Raw genomic sequence first — 27,036 nt, 5'->3', positions numbered from 1 at the left:
ATCTTCTGTCATATTGCCTCCTGATGTATGTATATGTGTGGGTGTGTGTGCAGTTGGAAGGTGAGATGTGAGCAATAAAATGATGTTTGGCCTGTGCTTCTATACAATATATACAATAGAGTGGGCAGGTGATGCTTTGATACAATAGCACAACAACAGAATCCTCCAACCTGGAGATCTTCATGTCCACCAAGGAGGAACATTTCCACCACTTTGTGTTTGCTATTGAGTATGTCTGGAGCGGTCCAAGAACTCATTAAATATTGGTGCACATCACATTTTAAAAAGCATTTAAAAACCTTTTATTTTATTGAATAATGCAAAATTCAGTAACTTGCAGGGGTTTGTATTTGGTGCTGAGCCGAATTTCCAATGTTGGCCTTTTACTGAGACCCATTGCAATTTAAAATGTTTTGTGTTTACTTATTTTTATTCACTAGATGAGCTTGACAAAACATTGCGGCCACAGCTGTGCTCAGATCGAATCTCAGTGCAAAAATAAACACTTAAAAAGTGGTGAATGTGTCTTTTTGTACCTAGTGCTATCAGTATAAATTGAAAAATTGAAAGATTAATTAATTATTGTGTGTAATTAATTTATCTAATTTATCTTTTTAATTTAACCTAAAAATTGCTGAGAAAAGTCCTCACCTAACAGGTATTTTTATTTAATTTTATGTCTTTATTGTGGCAGATCAAAATTATTGACATAATATATAAGTGGCTTTATGAAGAAAGTCCCAAAGGCTGCCTGGAACCTGTAGTTGGTGGTATAAGCATAGACCGTCTTACAAAAAAGGCATATATACTTTTGTCAATGATCCTGTAAGGTAATTTTTGAAAAGTAAACTTTTATTGGCGGTGGAATGGCGGTCGAGTGGTTAGCGCACAGACCTCACAGCTAGGGTTCAATTCCACCCTCGGCCATCTCTGTGTGGAGTTTGCATGTTCTCCCCGTGCATGTGTGGGTTTTCTCCGGGTACTCCGGTTTCCTCCCACATTCCAAAAAACATGCTAGGTTAATTGGCGACTCCAAATTGTCCATAGGTATGAATGTGAGTGTGAATGGTTGTTTGTCTATATGTGCCCTGTGATTGGCTGGCGACCAATCCAGGGTGTACCCTGCTGGGATAGGCTCCGACCCTTGTGAGGAAAAGCGATAGAAAATGAATGAATGAACTTTTATTGGCTCAACAACTCTTTGATGCGCCTCCATTTTCACATTTACTCGCCGCTTCTCACCTTGCCCTCCCAATTGCGAATCAGTTGATGCTAAGTAAACCAACCCAACACAATGACAGCCAATCAATGTCCAATTCAGGGTGTGACTGACCTTTGTTTTCCACCCCCAACAACTCAAGCACAGGAATCCCAACGCATAAAAATGGATTTTTATAAAAATGGCAACATGCATCGGAAACAGTAAAGTTAGAGATTAAAAATTGCATTAACATAATTAACGGTAATCTGGCTTTTTCCTGTGAAATTGTAGTATTTATCTCATGTCATTGTTTTGGGCGTTTCTATGTGTTTTTGGCAAATGCAGCATTTTTCTTTGCATTTCTCTCATTTCCTGCAACATTTATGTGTTTGTACATAATTGTTCCCATCTGTACATTACTGCGCCTTCACCATTGTAAGACTATGACAAGAACACATCTATAATATTTGACTGCTACACTTCCATCTGCCATGTATTGTGTTCCAGGCATGCATTGTATATTGTGTCCTGAAGCATTTCCGAATTCAAACTGGGTAATCAGAGACGTTGAAGTGAAATGTAGTCTATCCTTTGCACAAAGAGCCCGGGGCCACAATCTTACTCCAACAAACCGACGAGGGGGTTCGGTAGGTGGCAGTCGTGTCCTATTTGCGAGACACATTAGCGGTTCAAGCTCCCGTATTCACAACATTCCAACCTCGTTCTTTCTTCTCCATCTCCGCCGCTCGGATGTACATTTTTTGGACACATGAAAGAAGCCAGTCATGAACGTCACTTTTGCAGACATGTGACTGAAAACTGCGGCGCCATTCTGGAGCCATTCAGGGTGAAAGTGAGCAACATGTCGACTGAGGGAGAAGAAGAGAAACAACGTCCGCAGCTCTCCCCTTGATCAGCAGCAGTGGCCGAGGGGGAACTTTGTCAGTGGGAGGTAACCCACATGACTGCCTGACAATTCAACGCTTGTCCGTGGGGCTGCGCCGTCCGGAACACAGTCTGAAGTGATCCATATCACAGTTTCAGAAAAAAAAACGCAGTCTGCTCATTCAGAAACCCGAAGCATTTGTAACCTGGATATGAGAATAAGGGATGAACGGGACGCCACTTGGATGAGCAGCACTCGACATCATCTGTCCCCGTGTGAACGTCTCCTCAGCGGATAGACGAGACGTGATTTGGACAGATTTACGCACGGGTGGCGCAGAAGTGAAGACCATCTTCAGTGGACACAGGTCCTGTGTGCGCTTAATGCTACCAAAACACGGATGAAATTTGAATTTGAGCTTTTTCAACGACAAAGAGCAATTTTTAAGGATACTCGCTGGATTTATTTTTTATTTTTTTTTTCCTTTTTTGGTCTTGCGCAGGATTTTCATCTTGTAGAGCCCCTCGGGCAAAATACTGTTAGTTGTCAATGACTTAACAGATACTTTTTTTGCGCATCCACAAACCTTATAAACATCTTTAAACCTACACTGAGATGTGAGATTGAATCCAATCCAATCCAGTGTGATTGACAGCAAAGAAGTAATAGAGACTTGGTGGAAGTTCCATTTCTAATTAAAGAAAAGGACGCTGATCCACTCCTGCAAAGGGCTTTTTTTTTTTAAAGGATGCACCTTCTGATTCGTCGTGTGCACCATTTTGTGATGCAATGTCTCCGTCTTATATCTTATATGCATGTTCAGCAGTGAAGAAATAACAAGTGTGCACGTCCACATTGCCCTAACTCAGGAGGAAACGTCGGGCATTAGTGGTTCCGCTCAGTTCCAGCTATGGCACTTGTGGGTCTCTCCACGCTAAGAGTCTCGTGGAAAAAGGCGATGTCGGATATATCAGCATCATTTTGAGAGTTACCCCCACATCTGGACTAATGGATGGATTGCTGTTTTTTTAGCCACGGATTGTGCAGGATCGCCTGAGAATTGCGGATTTTTTTTTTTTTTGGTGTGCGTTTTGAAAAGACGCAACGTTCTCAATCAGAATCCAGAAGGGATTGGTGACTACTGAGCAAGTAAGTTTATGTGTGTGTATAAAAAGCAAATCTCAGTCCCCTGTCTCACTTGTCCTTAAGCAGGGGTGTCCAAAGTGTGGCCCGAGGGCCACTTGTGACCACACTTTGGTTCGTTTTTTTAAAAAAAATTGTCCCATTGCAAATTGTAGAAATGAAACAAAAAGGTGAAAATGGTGTAAAAAGGCATGGAAATGTTGAAATGTTAGTTGTGATAACTAAGCTTGTTTCTTAAATATATACTTTTTGTTTAGTCTATCATATAATCATAGTAGAGACGGTTCTTCAATCCGCAGTGGTAACATTAAACTATAGTGCAGTTATCAGCTTTTTTTGCAACAAGACAGTCTTTGCTCTGTGTGTAGGTGTGTGTGTCTGTGTGTGTGTGTAGGTGTGTGTGTGTGAACAACATACTGACTCACACTGATTTGGCAGACAATTTGGAAATATGTATGCAATCGCCCCTAAGAACGTCAGGCTTAAGCTCACACGCAAGGAAAAGTGTACCTCTAAGAGAAAGAGCACATTATTAGGCACGCTAGTCGCCAGCATGGAGTTACACACTGCACCATGTTGAACACTTACCGAATACAAAGTAGGCCAAAAGCTGTTTTTTTAAATGTATTTTTTTTAACTCACTAAGATGCAATAAGCCAGATAGATTGATAGATTATGGTTTGTTAATGATTACTTTTTGATATTATTCGAAAAACAAGAGAAAAAAAGGTGTTTTTTTTCTATTTCATGAAGAGCAACACTGTCATCCCATGAGTGGTTGCCTAAATCGTCAGACATTGCCTGTCATGTCTTTTCTTCCTGGCATGGACTAGGCCTATACAGAAGGCACTTGTTCCTTAGCTCCCTGCAATGGAGCTGTCCCTTTCTGTGGTGCTGAAATGAAGTCAGTCTCAAACGCTGCACTGCATCACACAATAGAGGGCCTTATATATTGAAGGGTATCTCTTCATCACTTGTTGTATCAATTATTTGTTCAGTCAGCCTCAATTGGTACCCATGAATCCCATTTATCACCAAGAGACTGAGCAATTTTATAAGCGTTTGCTTGTCGTTGTATTCACAAATACGCAACATATAACTCATATCAATGTCAGATCCTGGAAGTATGTGTCTATCATCAACAGTAAACCATAAACCGATTCTGGTGTTAAATGCATAAATCGCCTCAGCTGTCACTGTCACATAAAGAATGAATCACATTATTGTCCTGTGAAAGTGAGAAATACTGTATGGCAAGCATCATTCATCCACTGAAAGAAAAGCACTCCATGATGGAGTGACATCACCTTGGGACGTGTTAGAATGCTGATTGGATGTTTTTTTTTTTCCCTTGTTTTTCCCACCTTTGGGTTACCGTGATGAATCCTTCTCTGTTAGTTTTTCTTTTGCAGTTGGCAAACAGATTATGCTCAACTCTAACTATGCTTTGAAGCTAAATTTCAAATTAAAATGTGCGGCTAATGTTGGTCCGGTTGACTGTGTTAGAGCTATATTAGTACTTGATAGTAGTTGGCATTAGCCTTTGAGCAGGTGCAGTTTGCAGACCAAAAGACTTCCTGCTGTTCACACAAAGACTGTCTTTCCATGATGACATTGCTTCCTCAGACATCTGTTTCATGTCCAATTTATACAGTCGCTGCTGTCTATTGCATCTATTGAAAATCGTTCCAAGCAGCCATGTCAGAAAATTAATGAAGTTGTCAGACAGAAAGGAGCACAGAAATGAGGGGTCAGGGTCTTGCAAAGTGACATACTGTATAAAATGTTCACTTCCTACACTCTTTTGTCATTTATTTCCTACTTCAGCCTGTAGGCTGGTTCAGATCAAGGCCAGCACTTTGTGCTGTTTAATGAAATGATCATTTCTCAAATCGGATTAATATCTGCAAAGCCCCTCTTCCGACATCATTAGCATTCATTTCTTTCACTGCACTCGTGTCAATAATAGAGCTACTGCTATATTTCGCATCGTCTCTGGTTATGGAATCTCTTGAGAAGGTTCATTTAATAAGAAATAGAGCAATTACATAGATCTGTTTTATGCTCCCCATTTTCTTGTCTTGGGGACAAGCGGATCAATCCGGCAGGTCTAAATGCGAGGGAAATGCAGGATGTGGAAAAAGTGTAGACATTGACAAGATAACAGGATAGGTCGTAAATGCAAGTGCCTCAAACTGATGACAGTGGTGGACGAATGGATCAATACAACACCGCAATGTGCCACACGAGATTTATGTTTATTTCTTATTTTCTATGCCACAACTTTCATATTTATAACCACAAACAGTACAAAACAACATGATGTGTTAACTTTAAGAAGAGTAAACTATCTATCTATCTATCTATCTATCTATCTATCTATCTATCTATCTATCTATCTATCTATCTATCTATCTATCTATCTATCTATCTATCTATCTATCTATCTATCTATCTATCTATCTATCTATCTATCTATCTATCTATCTATCTATCTATCTATCTATCTATCTATCTATCTATCTATCTATCTATCATCCATCCATCCATCCATCCATCCATCCATTCACCCATCTACGTATTTAGCTATCTAGCTATCTATTAGTATCCATCCATCCATCCATCATCCATCATCCATCATCCATCATCCATCATCCATCCATCCATCCATCTATTTAGCTGTCTAGCTTTCTATTAGTATCCATCCATCCATCTACATATCTAGCTATGTAGCTCTCTATTAGTATCCATCCATCATCCATCCATCCATCTATTTAGCTATCTAGCTATCTATTAGTATCCATCCATTCATCCATCCACCCATCTATCCATTTAGCTATCTAGCTATCTATTAGTATCCATCCATCCATCCATCCATCATCCATCATCCATCATCCATCATCCATCATCCATCATCCATCAATCCATCTATTTAGCTGTCTAGCTTTCTATTAGTATCCATCCATCCATCTACATATCTAGCTATGTAGCTCTCTATTAGTATCCATCCATCATCCATCCATCCATCCATCCATCTATTTAGCTATCTAGCTATCTATTAGTATCCATCCATCCATCCATCCATCTATCCATTTAGCTATCTAGCTATCTAGCTATCTATTAGTATCCATCCATCCATCTGTCCATGTCTATCCATCTGTCAATCCATCTGTCTGACCGTCCATCCATCCATCCATCCATCCATCCATCCATCTATTTAGCTATCTAGCTATCTGTTAGTATCCATCCATCCATCCATCCATCTATCCATTTAGCTATCTAGCTATCTAGCTATCTATTAGTATCCATCCATCCATCTGTCCATGTCTATCCATCTGTCAATCCATCTGTCCAACCGTCCATCCATCCATCCATCCATTTGTCTGTCGGTCCATCCACCCATCTGTCCATGTCTATCCAATTGTCAATCCATCCATCCATCCATCCATCCATCCATCCATCCCTCTCTCTGTCTGCCTGTCCATCTATTCTTTTTCTTCAAGATATGTAAAATAAACAGGAGGGAATGCATTTGAAGGTATTACCTTTAAAACTCTAAACCCAGACTACCTCGACCCACGCCAAATTATGTATCCAATTATGTTTCCTTTGATAAACAAAATAATTAATAATTAACAATGCATACTTGTGTAATTAATAGTCATGTGGTCGTACACCCGACCACAGGGCATAGCCTTCAATTGCCTCACATTCCCCAAGAAATGGAACCCCATTCTGTGTTGCATATCAGCAACAACCATGTCTGGCCCGATTGGAAACATGACATTTTCCCCAATGTGTTTTCCACTCCACCTCTTCCATGGAATGAGCTTTCACTGTGTTGCAGTACTCCCAGTGTGTGTAATCTTTGTTCAACGTTTTTCTTTTTTAGCTTCAGCTAATAATAACTCCACACGGTGGCTGCTGGCATGTTGTGGTGAGTCCTGCATCGCAGGAGGCTGATGTGATTGTGATAAAAGCTCACCTGAATTGGGTGACAGCGGCATTGCTTGGAGGATGTTGCGGTCAGATTTGTCGGGTGCTGTCATTTATGGGTTTATTGTTACTGCAAAGCCGCAAACACAACAGCACCACCGCAAGGGAAAGTGAAGCAAAGCTGATTCATATTTTTTGCTTATTTTGCAATTATTTAGTAAGTATACTGGTAGTTAATCCCTGCGGTGGTCTATATTACTGAGTGAAGGGCACCTGCTTTACACCTGTTGATGTGACTCCATGTTGTTCATGCAAGCATAAACATAATGGCCATCAACCAGGAATGAGCAAGCATCTTAGACCGAGCACCTCGACGCAGATGGTCACGATCGGTATCTGCGGGCGCCCAACTCATTAGTCATCCTCTCCAGCATGTCTGCTTGAATGTTGTGTCCAAGAGAAGAACAGCTGAGCAGGGGGACAGCCGCAGCACATTCCACCAGTCGATGGATTAATCAATTGGTGTTCCAGCTCAACCCATCCATCTTTGGGAATAATCTGGGAGACATCATAAAAGTGCTAGTCTGTCATTCTAGAGGCCAGGGATCAGTCGTCTCTTTTTTTCTTACTTCCCTCTCAAGGGCCGCTCTTATCACAAGAATGTAAGTGGATTCAAAGTCTTATATGTAGATATGAAGTCAATTTGGTAAGAAATAGGAAATCTTGCTTGCCGTGTTTTTTTCTGTTTTAAAACAATATGACTTTTTTTAACTGAAGGCTAGATTTTTTTTTTTTTACAAAATTTCACACTTTGTCTGTGGTACTTAAAGGGGAACTTCATGTTTTTTTGGAATTCTGCCCATCATTCACAATCTTTATGTGAAACATGAACACATGAATCCTTTTCTGTGCCAGACAACAAGTTAATATGAGCTAGCTAACAATGCACGTAATTGGGACACACCTATTTTGACTAAAAAGCCCTCTAAACAAACCCTCTAATACACATGCTGTGATTTTTCAAAAGCAATTACATTGATGATAACATGTAATACTTTCAGTATCTTGCATATTTTGATGATTTACAACATTACTGGAACCACTTTTCTTGCCGCATTGATTTCACATTGAGCATTTAGTTTATGCTACTTCCATCAATAACAGAAGCATAGGTACAACAAAAACACTTACAATGTCCACTCTCCTTGGGATGGTTGTGTCTTCCAGTTCTTGGGTTAAAAACGCTGACAGCAAACTAGCATCTTGTTGACTCTTTGTAGCGAAATTGAGAGGTATCCATTGTTCCGTCTGTGAGTGACACGCTGACACGAACAGCTAGCGAGGCGTCGTGTTAGTCCCCCAGATAAATCTAGTTTTTTATGTGTTAGCTGCTACAATAACAATATCGCCATAGCATGGTTAACATAGAAGTCTGTTATGTAAATGGTACATTGTTGCCATTTTTAATTTTTTTTTTGTGAGACCTTTAGCGTCAAAATAAGTATTTCCCATGATGTCCATTGTTAGCTAGCTCATATTAACTCATTTGCTCGCACTAGAATGCAAATAAGGATTGTGAATGATGCTCACGATTCCCCCCAAAAAGTGTAGTTCTCCTTTAACTCCATTTGTAAATTCAGCGAGGAGCACTGACCTCGTCAGCATGCATAATTTCTCACCATCTCACTTGCATTTCTTTCTTATACAATCCATACGTTGCTCTGCAAAGCCACTTTCACTTTCTTGGCGTAACACTGTCGCATGCTGCTAATATGGGGAGTGACAGCACCTCATGTAGGAATTATGCAATGGTGCCGATAATAACAGCTTGCAGGAGTTCACCATAAATACTGACAAGCACCGTTTTCCAACCACATTCACACACAAACATTGAGAGACATTTGTGCATCTGAACCATGCAGGAGACATTTTTTTTCTGCCTTTGAGGCAATTGGGTGTTGTTAAAGTGGTACTGGCTCAGGTCCACACGTTCATAATTCTTGCTGCTTATTTAAAAGGTTAAATGGTATGTGAAATGGCCGTTCCTCTTATTTTCCAGCTCGTTGTCTTATTTTCCAAGTACGACATTTAAGTTCCCACATGGGTAAAAACAAACGATAAGGAGGAAGAAAAGTAATTATTATACTCCTGTTGTCTGCTGTGAACTTGACAGTGATCATGAACTCAAGGACAAAAACATATGAATGTAAGAGATTCACTCACACCACATTTAGTGGTTGCATAACATCTAGAGCTATGACTAGTGCACCTCCAGGTGGTTTATGACTTGCTATTTAAAATAGAGGTTGTTAGCGGACACCAGCTATGGACAGCAAAACCAGAAAGCATCTGCATTTACATATTTCAAAATGCACATACTGGGTATGAATGTTTAGGTGTACATTTACCAGAGTAAAAAAAAAAAGTGTTTCACTTAAATGTTTCAGCTCATCAAATAAATTTAAATATTACTCAGTGACAACACAACTGAACACAAAATGCACTGTGAGAAAAGATTCTGTCCATTTTCGATGTTGCTTATCCTCACTAGGATTGCATGCATGCTGGAGCCTATCCCAGCTCACTTCGGGCGAGATGCGGGGTACACCCTGGAACTCATAAAACAATAAAGTAATTACTCTCACACACACACACACACACACACACACACACACATAGACAAACAAATACAGCTCGTGCAACTGCCCCCCCCCCCCAGAGTACACTGTTTCACACTACTATATATGTGTTTTAAATAAAAAAAATTATAACTAAAAAAAATGATGATGTAAGCTCACTCTCATCAAAATATATCTGCTGGTTTTGATGTTTTGCCACAGTGCATGCGTGTTTGCAAGCTTGGCATATGTTTGCACTCCTAAAGTGGTGACTTCTGCAGACCCGTGGGTGCAGAATGAGGGTCTAAGATCTGGACATCTGGGTCGAGCTTTGCAGTCTGTCGCCAGATCTCATCAAACCCATGCTGGCTGGTCATCAGAGTAGAAGCTAATTTCCGGCATGAAACTTACGCTCAGTTTAAAAAATGCACACAAATGACACAACCCAGTCACACATCAACAAGCATTACACAAAATAGACATACTTAATAATAAACACCTCTGATTGAGGCCCATAATGGCATGGTTCGATGAGTGGAAGAACTTGACTCAGACCGGGGTGATGGTGTAACGGTCATATGACCCAATGCTTATGTCCATTTAGTCTAACAGAGCTTAATTTAACACATTTTGTCAGGTTCAAACTCCTGTGACACTTGTAAAAACACTTAAATACAGAAATACAGAAGAGACAGACAACAATATTCAAAGTTACTCGCAGCGAAGAGAGTGAAACAACATACCCAGTGACATGCAGAGTTCACACTCCTCTCTTTTTATTCTCTTTCGGGGGTCCCTACTAAATGGTCGTGCAACTCTAAAAGGGGGGGGGGGGCAGTTGCACGAGCTGTATTTGTTTGTCTATGTGTATGTGTATATGTGAGAGTAATTACTTTTATTATTTTACTTTTATTGTTATTGATTAACATGAACATCTGCAGGGTCACTGTTGGTTCATCCAGGCAACTCCAGGACCTGGGGGTCCCTGAGGGTCTCTGATCAGGGTCACGGGAACATTTCTTCTTCAGCACATTCAAACACTTTATATTGTCTAAGCAAATGGATATAAGGGTGATAACTAACATTATATTCATTCTATCTACATTTTATTCTAACCTTTCCAGATGAGGGAAAAGTGGACCACTGTGAGGTAATAAGTCTCACGATGATCTATTTTCACTCTCAGCCAATGTGCATTGATGTGTACATCTTTTATGTGTTTATCCGAGTGTGTATCTGAGCAATTGTCAGTGTCTTGATGGATTTCGCTTGCTACCCACTCACCCCGTTAGTCTACGACCTTAATGTGTCACTCATCCTGGCACCTGCATGTAGGCAAGACTGCCCTACTCAGATAGTTTTGATCTGACATGGATCGACTTTCACGTGATTTAATCCAAGTTGTCTCTATGGTACCAGTCTGTTTTCACCACTCAGGTCAAGGCCCTGTGACAGGAGCTGTCAGTCTGCTCCTATGCTGCACGTGGGTGAGAGAGTAAAGAAATGCAAGCTGTTGTAAAGTTAAACACAGACTGCCTGGACGTACTGAAGGATCTTTTTCACACTTTGGCAGGATTTTGCACGACATGCCTTAAGTGACACAATTTTTCACTCTCATGTTGATCAGTTTGGATATGTGTCACTGCAAGAGAATATGCAGTGCAGTGGAAGTGGACGGGTTGGATATACAGTACCATGTTCTTATCTGGTTCAAATTGTTTAAACGGTCAACCGTTTGTTTTCCTGTTTGTGTGGATCGAGATTTAATTTGACCTCTGTGACATTTCGTTTTTAATCAAATACCATAGACCCATTTCACCAAACCCGGTAGTTGTATGTGTGTGTGCACGTGTGTGTGTGTTTGTAGGCCTGTGGCTACCCCCGTGCAGCCTCTGCCAGACTCTTCAGCATTTGGCCGCATCCCGTCTGTCACTGAGGAGAGAAAAATAATCACACAACATTCAAGACCTAGTCACGTCTGTCACATTTCTTTTTCTTTTAGTGAACACATTAACAGAATTTTTATTTTCACCAGATATATATACCATATATATATACAGCGTATATAAGGTATACAGTTTCAAATCAGTCAAGTAAAGCTAAATCTTTCACTTTTAGGGGTATGTATCATATATCATGTATCGTAAAAATGTATTGCCATTTTTGTCTTGATCATTTTTGGTCTGTTTTAGAAATTGGAAGTGCAATATAAGTACAGTAGTTATAGTCATGCAGTGTAATGGTCTGGATGACTCCATACATTTTCACACAGAATTTGAACTCTATGATATCGAGTAGGGGGTAGGGATGTCTGATAATATCACCTGACTGATATTATTGACTGAAAATTATATATTGCTTCAAATACTATCGGTATATCAGATACCGGCAAGGAAGTCAATAATAGATGTTGTATACCGAGGTGATGGTGTCATAAATATCACAAAGTTCATTCATTCATTTCTTATGTCACTTGTCCTCACTAGGTAGGGTAACCCAGCTGAATTTTTATTTTTATTTTTTATTTTTATTTTTTTATTTTTTTTTGGGGGGGGGGGGGGGTCAAGAGACCCATATAACGTTAAAACAATTAAATACAGATTTAGCATACATCACACATTTGGCTTGTACTACTGTATGTTAAATGAAATTCTCTCTATTGATTAAATTCATCTAGATAACAAGTATGCAAATCATCACAACATGCTTTGCGTCTTGTGTAATGTCCAATTCGACACTATATTCTTGTTTATTGCAGTTGGCATCTATCGTAATTAGCGGGTCAGGGACACTGCTTCGATGTTGATTTTTTTTTTCATTCATGTGTAATTGAATTTATTGTACTAATTACAATCCCCCAATGGTGAAATTCTGTTTACATTCTGCTCTATATTTGAGTTACCCACTCCACAGAGACCCAGACCACACACACACACACACACACATGCAGGCATACAGGAGAGATGTCACACTGAGAGGGTGTGCAAATGGTGACTGCGCCCCCAGGAGAGGGCCATTGAAGCACCTTGCTATCTGCATAGAATTGTAGTGATTTTATTTATAGACTCTCTCTGTTGTTGTCTATCACTGGATCGACTCACATGGATTTATTGCTGACAGTCCATATGGCAGCCATCAGTGAGCCTCGTATGAAAAGTTGAGCTCGCCCTCCTTCTCTGTCAAAGCATGCTTTATTTATTGTCACGGAGGTGCTTACTGCATTCTACCAATAATGGCTGCTTTCAGTACTGGAAGACTCTACATCATCAGTATTAGATTTTAGGTGACATTATTCTTCATTTTTGTCCTTTTTATACGTATGTCACAAACATTGTTTACATCATTGTATAAATATAAAAGAAGCAACCGTAGCTTAGAATAATGTGGACAGCGTGGAAGTCTCGCTGTCCTCCATCACTGCCACAGTGGTGCCCTTTAGCAATGGGATTTATTGTGTCATTATTATATTGATTTATGCTGTTCTCGGGCCTCACATGCAAATAAGATCTAGAACTGATGTGACTTCCTGAATAGGCAACGGAATAAAATTGTCGGGCAAAATCAGCCATTATGACTGCACGACCCTGAATGCACCGCGAGCCTTATGCAGTCAGAAGCAGAAAGTCAAACAAACAGCACAGTTGCCTCAAACTGCCCTGCTTCCAACACACGTATGTACACTTACAGTACCTGTCAGACCCAGCGGCATTATTAAGTGGAATAAAAAGACACCGGAGCGCCAACATGCTCTGGAAAATTAAACTTGACATTCGAACATGGCGGAGCATAGCAACGTAAAGTGTACACATACAGACCTGCAGTCATTCAATTGGAAACCTAACATGTTGGGTATTTACACTTCAAAATAAGGAACCCTCTAATACAGAAGGTTACATTTCTTGTTCTCCCGTCTAATCACACAACAGAATAATTTGGGCAGATAATTGGTTCCTGTATCTGTGATTGTGTTTGATCGTGTCCTTATCCGGAGTCTGTTGCAGTGATATAGTGATTATATATTGCAAAAGGGGAACATTCCAGTCTCCATGTTGACTACTAATTGGGCTCCAGTGTAACGGCTGTGTCATATTAATGACCCAGATCTAGCTTTGGTAATATTCATGATGTGCGCCGCATTGCCTTTTCTCAGTGGACCTGCACAGTACAAGGTTTGTAAGTGTGAGTATGTGTTGATTGTTCCACCCCCATACACACACCAACATACAAAAGCATAATCACTGCATGCAGGTCTTCTTCAGTTCATGCTGCTGTGTTTCAGATAAGTGGGTACAGTGTTTGCTGTCATTGCGTTTCTGACGTAGGTGTCCTATTCTGCCAGTAATACCAAAGAGGTGTGTGTGTGTGTTCTTTACATTTGCAAACAAGTGTCGTTGAGTAATTGACTCTCTTGTCATATTACACTGAGAAAGAGACAAGAAACACACACCGTGTCGTGATTAACAGCTTGTCTGTGTGTATACATGTTGTGTGTGTGTGTGGCATGGGAAGTCAAGAGGGTTTTGTGTATCTAATGAAACAGGTGGTATTAATTTGCGCCCACTCAAATTCTCCATTCTCTTATAATTTTCTCGACCACGGATTCTCAACTGGTGGGTCACACTTTTAAAAGATATCCCTCTCAGTACCGGACATTTTTGAGGATTTTGACCGATTTTTTAAGGCACATAGAATATTTTGTTCTAGAAAAATACAAACATGGTACCTACCAAAAGAAAGATTAGACTCCCATTATTCATTAGAAAAAGACAAATCTGGTTCTACCTTTTTTCTTTTATTTATTAATCAACAGTAGAACATGGGTAAATTTCAGTAAAATACCAGTTCTCAGGAAAAACAGCTTTTTGTGAAACCATAAATGTCAAGCATAACTTTCACTTTGACACAAATTTAGCCATTTAAACATTAATTTATTCATTTTCTACCGCTTGTCCTCACAAGGGTCCCAGCTGTCTTCGGGCGAGAGGCGGGGTACACCCTGGACTGGTCGCCAGCCAATCACAGGGCACATATAGACAAACAACCATTCACACTCACATTCATACCTATGGACAATTTGGAGTCGCTAATTAACCTAGCATGTTTTTGGAATGTGGGTGGGAGTACCCGGAGAAAACCCACGCATGTTCTTCCCATGACTGGAATCGAACTGCGTGCTAACCACTTGGTCACCGTGCAGCCCTTAGCCATTTATATTTTGTCAAAATATCGAAACAACTATGCCACAATATAAGCAACAAAAAAATGGTTGTTTTACATGAAAATAAAAATTTGCAACCGTGCACATGTATTCATGTGTTAAAATTTCATAACCTCCTTTTTCACATCCTGCTTGCTGTGCTTTATTGTGCAGAGCTTTATTACACAGGAAAGATGCATGCCGGGGTCCTACAAAAGCACTTCCGTCACTGTGTAGCCGTGTTGTATGACACCATCACTTCTTTTAGCCTTTTGCGCAAAAAAACATAAGATCGAGTATTGGGATCGAGTATTCAGGTAAAAAAAAACGTCTAAATACATCTTTGGGAGTGAATGAGTTAAAGATGTCACGCCTGTCATCCAGGTCCAGGTGCTGTTATTCAACTCCTCACATACAATGTGTAGGAAAAGCTCTACACACACTTTTTAGATGAATAATTATAGAATTTGTGGATAAAAATTGTATTTCCACAATTTGGGTTGCCGCTTGTGATTGAGGGATGGGTGCCGTAGCCAAACCAGTTCAGAACCACTGTTCTAGTCATTGCATCACTTCTTCTCTGAGGCTATAGTCCATTGTACTATTTTTTTTTCTTTCATGCATGGATTGCAATATGGAGGTTTGTCACTGAAGGAAATTGTATGAGAGATATCACTGGTTTAGCTAAAAAAAAAAAAATAGGCGAAACCGTACTTTAGTATGGTGGTAGAACATAATCAATTTGATGCCTTTCCTTTATTTACAACATTAGACATTAATTAGGATGAGTAGTTCCATCATGTAATGTGCCAGATTTTCTCCTTGTATCCTTGACTGATAAAGGTCAAAGAGACACTTTTTTCACATGTGTTAGTAATTATGATTATGAGTAATAAACTGTCAACTACTTCATCATAACTTCGAGAATGCATATTTAAAATAATCGACTGCAAACATTCCTCGATTGATATGGCTTTTTAATGGTTCTTTTCCCTATTTGGAATTTTTGCTTCTTGTCACGTGTGAGTTTCAAGATTAACCTTGCATTTTAATGGAATTTTCTCGTAAGAAGAAAAATTACATGTAAAACATCAAAAGCGCCTCCCAAAGAAAAATGTGATTAAGATTCAGAACAGTGCATATATGGGGCATTCATTATAGTCGGTTAACAATGGCAGCTATCGATCTGTATAATGAAGTGTATGAATCGTATAAATTACACTGCAAGTGCAGGAAGCGTAGCCGTCAGTATTAAATATGCAAGTCCAATTCAGTGTACTGTGCGGCAATCAAAGTTTTCTGTTTTCCTCCTCCCTAAAAGATCCTGTGATCCTCTGATTTTACATGACAATTGAGGATTTGGTCATGATGGAGAAAATAGATTCAGGATCTTATTGGTGAGTTTGTGTGCTTTGTGTAGAAAAGGGGGGACAATTTGTCACAGGAATAGGGGTGCTCATTTGTTACATCAAAAGGATCAGCAGCTGCGCAATCCCAGCCGCCGCACCATAATCCAAATTAATAGCACTGCTGAAATGAATTCAGTCGGACATAGGTTAATAATTTCTCATTTCCCTCCCATATCATTTCATTTAATATTCCTACAACATATACAGAGTAAATTAAGCATTAATTTCTGAAAAATGTTATACACAGAAAGTTAAGATTACATTGGCTGTCAATGATTGTTCTTTTGCATAATACATAAATGGAATTAATTGTAATATATACTGCTAAAATTAGCAGTAAAATTGTTGAAACTTAGTGGCTTATCTGACATGTGTTATTTTTTTTAACATTAACATATATTCTTACATACACGTAACTAAGTGGGTGGCGCTCTAAGTAGATAGCCTCCAATTTTTTTAATTTCAACTTAAGAAAGGGTTTCAAATCCAGTAGGGAAGGGCAGCGTAAGAAGTCACAAGCTTACCACTTCCACACAGAATGAGAGGGAACTTTCTTATCACTATGTCATAGGTAATCTAATCTAATGTCATGTCTGATCCATGTGACATTACTGATGCCTAGTGACCAAAATACTAAATATAATTGTCTTTCAATATCTTTTGACCAATAATAGTCCATAGTCAACCACAAAACAGCAGTAATTTTTCAACTCATTTGCTACCAAATATGTATTTATATGTTTTTTTTTTTACGTAAATCCCCATTTCCAAGACATATTTTTAATTTTTTTTGAAAGAGAGACAAAAAGAGGTGATGACAGCAAAGCACAATCGAAGAGAAGAATATTCTGTGTGCCTTGAAAATCAATTAATAAAAAATAGCCGGTACTGAGAGGGACAGCTTTTGAAAAATTAGTGGGAAATCAATGATTTAATAAATTCTTTAAAAACTGCAATAGAATAAAGAGCGTGATGTTCAACCCTTGATCTGGCAACGGATCTGGTACTTAAATTTACTCAAGGTTGGCTGTTCCGTGTCCTTCCGTGTGCATGCTTACAGTACAAACTAAGAATTTAACTTCATTGAAGCGACGGTGAACAAACTGATGGATTAACTTCAGAATTTGAGAAAGTCTGAAGAGTGCACTGTCCCAATTTTGAAAAGTAAAGTAGTGGAGCGCTAAGCTTTTTGTATGGTATCTTTTTCTTATGCGATGATCTCTGATCGAACCATATGAAATGATCTATAAATTTTCATATAGTACTGTGTGAAAGAAATGTTGCCCTTGTAAATATCCTTTCAAGGACTTTGGAATTAATCACTCTAAACTAAATCAATTTAATAATAAGTAGTTGTGGGCTGAGAAGAGGTAGTGTGGAAAAAGAAGGTGCATTAATTTTAACTGAAGCACTAATGCACGACAACCTAACGTGCCTTACAAGAATCAGGTCAGCATATTTTAATTTGGTAATGAACAAATGCTCATGGAAAACTTTATGCACCTTTTTTTAATTTTACTGTGAAATATATAACCTATTTTTTTTCCTCTTTCATAATCATCTTATACATATGTGTTTAGGAATTAAATGTGCGATCTGACTGAAGATCTGCTGTGTGTTGTTTGCAGCCACTGTGCCGTTTAATGTCAGACATGCTCGTAAGCACAGACAGCAAGTTAAAACAGACTTACCAGTTGCCAACTAACCTGCTGCAGTGTGTGACATTGCAGTACCACTTTCTCCGACAGTGTCTCTGGCATTCATTCAGCTTAGAGAGATTAGGAAGCATCCACTCTCGCTGCCTCATTATGGGAGTGTCTGGCATAATGATGCGCATGCCTCTGGACATTACTGTAAACAAGAATTCGGGAAAGATAGTTTGGAGCCTATAAAAAGAAGTAATATACAAAAGCCAACTCATCTTAAACGCCCGCAGTTTATGTTTTTAAATAACCTCTAGGTGCAGGGAGTGAAAACACAGATGGACAAATACAAAAAAAGCCTGGGGGAGAGTGTTTAAATGCAGGATTACACTTTGACACACCGTAGGGGGAGCCCTCCCCTTCTCCATGCAATGCAATTTGCCATGTTTTAAGCTCAAAGCCCTGGAGGTGTTACAGGATTTAAAAACCTATGAAATGTGATAGACTGCATATGCTTATAAAAGTGGCAGAAAATGCAATGCGTGGGACTCACATTCTGACTTGCATTAGATTCATAGTAATGTATCATCGTTAAAAATATTCATAATAATTGGACACTGACAAACGTGAAAAAACGGATGCGTATGCTCAATTAGGGTGTTTTTCACCAATATTCTGCCTTTGTTTTTCCAGTTAGCATACAACACGGCTTTGAAATTCATCACCTCATACTTCGGTACGAGGTACATTATTTAAAAAAAAAACAAAAAAAAAACTTAAACTGTATTATGGAAAGCAGGAAGTGAACAAATGTTACAGTTACTGATTGTAAAAGTACCAGATGGTATTATTCCTACTCCTTTTGGACATGTGAAACTGTGAACTGATTATGTGATGCATTCAATTGTAATCTGATGCATGTTCAAATGAAATAAAACCATTACCATTACCATTACCATTACCAAATTTGGTTTGAGAGAATTTAAAAAGGGGGAAGGAAACAAGCCCGGATAAAAGTGATGTTACCCTCAACCTAATATTTTTTTGCACAAACTTTTGGAGCAGTTACTTCAATCATGTGATTCCTGCAACATTCCAGTGAGATTCCTCTTTGATGGGTGCCTTCTCCACACTGCATTTTTTCAGCTCTTACCACAGATGTTCATTTGGATTTAAATTAGCTCTCTTAAAAGGCCACTTAAGAATAATCCAATGTTTCACCCATAGCCATTCTTCAGTGTTTTTGGCAGATGCGGTAAAGCAGCCTTAGGCTACGTCCACATGAACGCAGATATTTTCAGAAATGCACATTTCTCTGATGTTAAAAAAAAAAAAACCTTCATCCACACATTCAAATAATCTCTGTCCACATGAAAACACCTTCACAGACTCAATACCGGCATTGCAGCGATGGACTGTAAGGCAATTATGCCGTTTCCGTAGAGTGGGAATGACAAACATGGTGAGTCGCAAGAAAACATATGTGTGGACCGATATCAAAGTAGAGTTACTTTTCAGTATTTTATTTCACCACTATTAAAATGTAACAGATGTTGATTATTCAAAATTAACAGATGTTGCTTATCAGCATCACACTGTGATCAGTACATTAAACAGTACATTGTACTTACCAAATGATGGCACATAATTGTTACATTATCTGACCCACCCCAGGGACAAGAAAAACTGTCTTCACTGTTGATACATACATAACGAAAAAGTGTTCACCTTGATTTGAGTTTTCCAAAAAAGTTTACATGTGCATGAAAGGCCAAAACACATGCATAAATACATATGGGTTTTCATAAAATCCTTATTTTTGTGGATATAGCCTTTGAATATCACCAAGGTTCTTCCATGTTTCACACTCTGTAAGGTGTGCTTTGCGCTGCATACTTCTTTTTTTCCCATCTATAAACATAAAAATGACATTACTTGACAAAAAGACGCATATTTGCCTCCCAGAAGATTTGTCAATACACACATAAATATTTTTAATCAGTACTTTTGTCAGTCAAAAGGTATTTTTTTTCTTTCACGGAAGGGTACCAACAAGGTTATGTATGCTTGTGTGCAGTTGCAATGTTTTGCCTACAGAAAACAGAAGACAATTAACCCCACCAGCATTTAAAAGGTCTGAAATGACATTTCCCAGTACCTGCTGTTAACGTGCAAGCCTATGAGGGTAATTAGCTAAACAGCCTGTGAACCCGATATTAACTCTGCAATTTTCCTCTTGAATGTCTGGTGCTTCATCAGCAAGATAAGTTGCAAGATTTCACATTGAGTCCACATTGCAAGATTTCATTGACAAAACACAAAAGTCAAATGTGTTTAGGGTAAATGTTGGTGAGAAGCATTCCAACTAACACTTTAATACATTTGAAGTTATTAATATTGTGTTAAAAAATACATAAATAAAAGTGTGGTTTCAAAGTATTTTTGACTTTTGGAATAGAACTTCTTCCCCAAGTGTGTATTGAGATTGTTCTGATGGCATTGCTATACTGTGAATGCTTCTACAGAAAAAAATGTGTATGCCCATTTTAATTCCTATTGCTTAAACTGGGACCTTCCCAAAGAAAAGCACATGGCAAATGGTTTACAGATAACACTCTTGCAATACAGCTGCAGAGTAAATGCCTGTGCATGTATCTTTCCAATGTAAACAAACATAGTAATTTCAATTGAGTCCTGCAGTCTTTGGTAGTCTTGCTAATCTGTGTTCCACAAAATCTAGGGCTACAAAAATGTATCATGATTAATCCATTATCCAATTAATCAACACATATTTTGGTATTCAAATAGTCCACCCATCATCCATTTTTTATGTCGTTTATCCTCATACGGATGAGAGGTGGGGTACACCCTGCAGCCAGCCAATCGCAAGGTACATATAGACAAACAATCATTCACGCTCACATTCATACCTATTGATAATTTAAAGTCTCCAATAACCTAACAAGGATATTTATGCAATGTGAGAGGAAACTGGAGAAAATAACCACATCTGACCAGAAATCTGATTTCAACAAAATAATCCAGATTGTGCTTCATACCCTGCAATGTTAACATAGCCATTGATTTGGTCCATCTGGGAACTGACCATTACTTGATTAATCGAAACAACTGACGACATAGTCATTATCAAGATAAATATTCTATATTGTCAAGTACGGTAACAATGTAACATTATCATAAGTGTTGAAAAAACTTTATACTTAGTGTCTACACAACTTTACCATGGAAAGTTATTTTGAGTGAATAACATATAAGTGTAGGAAAATCGAGCAGAAAATGAAGTAAAATATTTATAGAATAAAAACATGGGTAAGAAGTGGAGTGTGTGTGTGCGTGGATGGCAGTTCAATAGTTCAGCAATGCTGAACACGAATGCCTTGTGTGTAAAAACTCTCCTTAAATCTGATGGTTTTAGGCCGGATACTCCTGAACGACCTTCAGGATGGCAGGACCATGAACAGTCTGTGACTGGGGTGGTTGGGGCCAGAGAGGATCCTCTTGGTCTTTCTGCTGCAGCACTGGCTGTAGATGTCCTGAAGGGCCGACAGCTCTGACCTGATGATGCGCTAGGCTGATTTTATTACCTTCTGCAGTTCTTTGCACTTCAGGGCAGTGCAGCCGCCATAGCAGGCCGTGATGTTACCAGCCAGGAAACTCTCAATGGTGCATCTGTAGAAGTTTGGCAGTATTTTGGAGTTCATGCCAAACTTCTTTGGACAATGCAAGAAGAAGAGACACTGTCGGGCTATCCTTATAATAATGTCAGATTGGCTTGTCCAGCTGAGGTCTTCGCTGATGTTGACCCCGAGGAACCTGAAGTTGCTGACTTTCTCCATGTGGCTTCCTCAATGAAAATGGGTTTGTGTCCTCCTCTCTGAAACCTCATGTGGTCCACAAACAACTGACGTTGAGCAGAATGTTGTTGTTAGTGGTGTTGTCAGCAAATTTGATGATGTACAGTCATGAGTGAGAAGAGCAGAGGACTAAGGACACACCCCTGGGGAACCCCAATATTCAGAATCAGTGTACATCCCAGGGCGTGGAGGAAAAGCAGTCTTCAGGGTGGTTTCTGATTGGTTCGTCCGGCGGCATCTTCCTTTCTAATCATCTAATCTCCATTGTTATATGTATCTCTGCTTTATAGACCCTAAAATCCCTAAATTCCAGTTAGGTAAAGCTGGTTACTTGTGTGCCTTCAATCACACAGTCCAGTAAATACCAACACTCCAGGTCCCCGTGCGAAGGGGAAGCTAAAACAACATGCTGCTGGGGCAGCACATAAATGAGGCAGGCTCGGGAGCAAAGCTTCTGGAGAAAGCAAGCACAGCAGTGCTATTGTTATCACACAGGGGGAGATTAGCGTTGATGGCTGTATGTGAGCTAGCAGGCTTGGCTGGTGTTCTGTGTCGGATGCTAACCCAGCCCACCCCTGCTGTCACTGGTGCCATGTCACAATTAGCCAGAATAGCTGCGGGCATGATTGCTCACCCTGGTGGCAAATGCACTCAATCCTTCCCGAATCACACAGATATCACCACCCTGGAGATCATTGCCAGCATAATGAATACTGCACCCGTTTTCACCTTTCAGATTACATTCTTTGCCAGAATCTGGAGTTAGAGCCTTCATTGTTCTTTGCTCTAATTTCTGAGGCTAACAAGCTCACAGTAGTTGGAGTCATCCCAGAGTGAGTCATCCACAAAGGTAAATTATGACTACTGACGTAAAAAAACATACAAAAAAGCAGGCTGTGGCGTCTTTGCTCTACAATTCAGAACATGAGTAATCCAAAAATATGAGCAATCTGGGCGGGGGTTAGTTATTGTGTTTTGGCTTTCTGTGGTAGAAAGGTGCAAATATTTAACAATGCTGCTAATTGACCAGACTAGAAATCGTCCCTCGCTGATTACAGAGGCATGAATAATTAGCAGACCGACTGCTTAAATGGTACTGAGCCTGATTTGATGTGCAGAGATAAAGACAAGACTTTCCGCAGAACAAAACCGTGTCCTCTTCGACCTTCTCGTTCTCGTGTGTTCTCATCCTCCTCTGCAATCTTCATCTCTTTCTATATTAGGCTCTTCTGGGTTAATCATTCCTAGAGGACGCCAGTGCAGAAAAAGTGACACACATCCTTTCTTGTGTAGGAACATCACAGACCCCTTAAGCAGTACCAATGGAGCCCACTTGCAACACCCTGAGCCTCAAATCATGTGAAGACATCTAAATGTTCTTTCTTGACCTCCTCTGAAATCAATTCACTTGACTTTATTCTTCATTTATCCTTTATTTGCCCGTCCTCTCACTTTGGCATGAATGAACCAGGCTCTCCATTTTTCATATTCATATATAACATTTCTTCACCTCTGCCAACATCCTTGTTCGCTATTTTGCTCTATTGAGTCATGAGCCCTGTGGGAGGCGGGCGCTCTAATTCATTTGTTTGCATACAGGAAAAATGTCCAGCTCTGATGGATGGCTTTGGCTTGTGCACTCACTTTGTAGCCCAGGGTTTACAATGGAATTTGCTTAGAGTCTCTCAAAGGACTGCATCCTCAAATAGAGAGAGATAAATAAAGCACCCCCACAAACAAACTGACATGTAATTTCCCTCTTATAATCACATGTATTCAAGTTGCCTTACACAAGTCTACATATGTGCACGGTGGACCGCAACACATAGGACATAAGCGATTTAGGTCACATTAATAAGACCCTGAGTGTAGTCATATTAGTGTAATAACTATTACAGTAATCCCAAATTGCATAGTCCGCTTCATGTCCAAATTAGTCTGCATCGTGGGTCCTTTAATCAGGATGCAAACTGTGATATGTTGTGACCGTAAACATGTAGCCACTCTCTTTGTTGCACTATTCTCGCCAACACACACACACACACACACACACATTCATATGCATGCTTCTGAGGTTTCCAGCAAAAAAGAAATGCATGCCAGCTGAAGATGTTTTTCAGTCAGGCTGTTGTTCACCTCCAGCTGAAACTCTGCATTTTGTCTCCAAGTAGTTGGCCAGAAATGTTTGAGGGCTTCCAAGTTTTTAAGTGCCAATCTCATTGGAATTTCTCACATTGCATTTTGTGTAACTTGGTGTAATTTTCTTGTTCAACAAATGCAGTGCCTTCCAAAAGTATTTGAACAGTGACGTCAATTCCTTTATTTCATGTAGGCTGAACCAAAAGATACCCAAAGATGAATACAGACACATGAGCAACACTTTTAGTTATGTACATCTGGATCAGATGCACAACTTAGAAGATCGCACCTTTTGAAGCACACATTTTCCATGTGCACAAAACCTTTGTGTTCTGCGTCTTGATTGGCTATCGACCATTTTTAGTCAATCACCTTTGTGATTAGCAAACTAGCTAATTGCTTGAGGTGCTTGCTAACTGGCTTAATGAATCTTCGGTTTGAGGAAGAGGACAATGGCGATATGTTTTATCAAGGATACAAAAACGCTACAGACGAACACGGTATAAAATGAGGAGGAAGGGCTAAGGGGTAGAATTGGGATTCGGTCTAAGTAACCTATGTTGAACAGGTAGACTAAGCAAAAATCAGCAGTTGATGACAGAAACATTGTGAAAGCTGTGGAAAAGATTCTTTAACAAATGTTAGTGACATCAACAACAACCTGCAGAGGGCAGGGATGGCAGTATCACTATGTACTGAAAAAAGTACATAGTGAAAGTACAGTGGCTGCACCATTTGCAAGAAAAAATAGGAAAGCCAGGCTGAAATTTGCCAATTTTTGGAAATGAGCCTCCGAAATTCTATTTCCGAATGAATTTTTTCGTCTCCTCACTAGGGTTAGGCATCAAGTATCAATGAGAATCACAAATTATTCTGATTCTCCTCGGATTGTTCAATTTTTTTATGTTTATTTCTAGTTTCCATACCCATTCCACCTTAGACAATCCTTGTACAAGTCGTTTGATATTCTGCACCATATTCACTCATGATAACTCAGATCAGGTCAATTTGTCTATGTAGTGACTATATTTTCAGTTTCTTAAAATCAGGTCTTTGTATCTTTTAGGTACATTCGAAGGAGTTTTATTTTAACCTGTCATGACATGTCATCTGCAGTCGTTTTTAGAATGACTGACCACTGTGACATATCAGGCAATAGTCACAACATTTGAAACATGTCAAGGTAAAAAGTAATAAACTAAAAATGTATGAAAATAAGAAAATAAAAATAAATGTCTCCTCACTTTTCATAAAAAATCACTGTATCTTTAACACAGCTGATGTTTGCTTAGCCAGATTAAAATGGGTTGTCTTTACCTTTAAAATGGCCAGTTGACACTAAAAATTGAAAATCCAGTCTTTTGCCAGGCATAAGTCTTCTAAAATGTAGATGACTGTATTATTTTTAAAAAGTAATCAGTGTTCTTATGGCCATGGTCAGAATGTGATATTGTAAGAAGACACTTCACACATGTCGTATGGAAGCATCGCTGTCTGTAGTCACACATTGTGCTTTTGCTTTGGTGCCGACACGGCTTTGATTGGCATATACAGCTTGTAGCACTGAACGCCTGAGCGTCGTCTGTTATAGGATAAGTGTTCCAGACCAAACCAAAACAACATCTTGTCTCTTGAGCAAATCTGAAACAAAGGTTCATGTGATTGCATTCTGATGCTGTGATTTATGCTTTTGCTTGCCAAATTAAATGCGCAAGCCCTTGAGACATTTCTGCATCTGTAACACGACTGAGGCCAAGACATCTGTGACTTTTGTGGGGTGTACGGCAGGCATGTGGCAGGGGACATGCATTTTCTTGGTTCATTTCATCCCCTCCGCTAAGTCTCTTGCCCACTTTCTCTTGTGGTCTGAAACTGAAAACCTTAGTAGCGTCTCTTGGACAGGAAGCGCTGCACTATTTTAGAGAGAGCCTTCACGTACATGTTCTATTTATAAATCCTTATTATGTAAACCACCAGGAGACAAAACACCAACGAGCAATGATTCACCACAACTATGTTGCATAACAGGCCTTTTTTGTTAAGGAAATTTTAGCTAATATATATAGTATATACAGCAGGTTTACGTACCAATATTGGGTCAATTAGAATTACAAAAATTTTGTGACACACATAATTTACATGAACTAGTCCTGAAAACAAAGCAAATGTACCCCCACTTTGGGCAGTATGCATCAAAGCATGTCTCATTGACACTAATGCATTGCTGTTCCTTGCTTCTCTGGGGTTCAACATTGTGTAGGTCCCTTGCAAATAGAGACATTTAAGAAGCTAGGGGTGCGTGGCGTCACGTGGGACACAGCGGGAAAAAAATAATGCCACGGACGTGAGAAGTGGTGGTGACAATACATACCCATGTGGGAACAATGCCCGTCATGCATACTATTACCGTGCACTAGATCTAAACATTACTTGACAAGGTGTAAATAAATGGTCAATTTTCAGTCAATTGTGCAATTGTGTGCAAAATGCATAATCTTGCAGAAACTAGTCTTCACAGTTTTCAGGTGTGCGATTAATAAATAAATTACTCGCATTGCCATGATGAACATTTTGATTAAAATTAATCAGTTTTCAAATTAATTAATCATGATTATTACCATTTGAAAGTATGAATTAAATATTCCATTTCAACTGTATTCTATGAACAGACAGATAAATGACAGGACATGAAATGAATTTATGTATTAACAGATACAAATGAACTGAGACTTGAGCTTTGAGATTTTATTGACTAATAATTCTTGTTTACAACATTTTAGTTTTTCTCATTGTGACTTTTACTCGGTTTGTGCCAATTTTGCTGTTGTTTTTGTTTCATTTAGTTTTTGCAGTGTGCCTCGGGTGAATGACAAATGAGACATGGGCCACTGATGGCCCCTGGACCGCAACTTTGGGAACTGCTGCTTATGTGGTTCTTTGTCTTGGTTTTCCACATGGTGTCAGCTTTGTGTGCATACCACGAGTATCG

The 27,036-nt window shown here is 39.3% G+C and overlaps 1 protein-coding gene across 2 annotated transcripts in view; it reads left to right on the top strand.

The window, feature by feature from the left end:
* The first annotated feature begins 1,902 nt into the window (after positions 1 to 1,902).
* lrrc4ca (leucine rich repeat containing 4C, genome duplicate a) overlaps positions 1,903 to 27,036 on the top strand; it is a 62,002-nt gene continuing 36,868 nt past the window's right edge. The window contains exon 1 of one of the 2 annotated variants that reach the window (XM_058074938.1): positions 1,903 to 3,236. The gene's annotated coding sequence lies outside the window, so the exon portion shown is untranslated. The remainder of the gene's footprint in view (positions 3,237 to 27,036) is intronic. The other variant, XM_058074937.1, reaches the window with a different exon arrangement.

This window comes from Doryrhamphus excisus, chromosome 6, assembly GCF_030265055.1.
Source record: "Doryrhamphus excisus isolate RoL2022-K1 chromosome 6, RoL_Dexc_1.0, whole genome shotgun sequence".
Taxonomy (NCBI): domain Eukaryota; kingdom Metazoa; phylum Chordata; class Actinopteri; order Syngnathiformes; family Syngnathidae; genus Doryrhamphus; species Doryrhamphus excisus.
Note: the sequence above shows the minus strand (reverse complement) of the source record. Positions and strands in the feature narration are given on the sequence as shown.